Here is a 708-nt window from a genome sequence, read left to right on the forward strand (position 1 = left end):
TTTGGACATGCCTGGTTTACAGCTTAATAAAATCTCCAGTCAACAGCTGATTCTGGACTCTGAGCTAATGTTTCCTTTAGTGACTCATGCAGTGTAAGGCACAAACACAAGCTCTCATTACGTACATATTTGTAAAATAAACTAACTTGAAATTCACTAACTCCTATTCGTTATAACACAATAGAGCACTAACGAAGTCGAAACCAACTTTCCACCAACAACAGTCATGCAAACGACTGTAGTTGACACTTGGAGCACAAAAGGGAACCAGTGACATCATCAGCCTTGTGAACGCCCACAAGAGGTTAAATACCTGGGTCTCCACACCAGAAAGTTGGACCACTCTCACATCAAGTAAGCGGCGTCATTGTGTGTGTTAAGCTACATTTTTTTTACATGTAAATAATTCAATTAGTCTTGTTGATGCTATACAAATCAAGTGTATTTTTATTAAAACCTCTGTGTAGTTCAACAACACTGGTACATGTGAGACACATTGGCCCCAATCAGGCATCAGAAATCCCATAATCACCATCTACTTCTCGCAATAATGTTTCCGCCCGGTCTCGAACCGGGGACCTTTCGCGTGTTAGGCGAACGTGATAACCACTACACTACGGAAACTGTGCTAATCGAAATGATGACGTAATTTTTTTTACAAATTCAATGAAAATGAGTTTTTGTGAATGAATGTTTTCATGTTCATTT

At 39.3% G+C, this 708-nt stretch overlaps 1 non-coding gene across 1 annotated transcript; it reads right to left on the bottom strand.

Annotated features, from left to right (window-relative positions):
• Positions 1-551: 551 nt before the first annotated feature.
• trnav-aac (transfer RNA valine (anticodon AAC)) lies at positions 552-624 on the bottom strand. Its single transcript has one exon. It is a non-coding gene; the product is annotated as a tRNA-Val (tRNA).
• Positions 625-708: the final 84 nt, after the last annotated feature.

Source organism: Seriola lalandi, unplaced genomic scaffold (assembly GCF_002814215.2).
Source record: "Seriola lalandi dorsalis isolate HSWRI2012SDOR001 ecotype SW California unplaced genomic scaffold, Sedor1 jcf7180001989958, whole genome shotgun sequence".
NCBI classification, from domain to species: domain Eukaryota; kingdom Metazoa; phylum Chordata; class Actinopteri; order Carangiformes; family Carangidae; genus Seriola; species Seriola lalandi.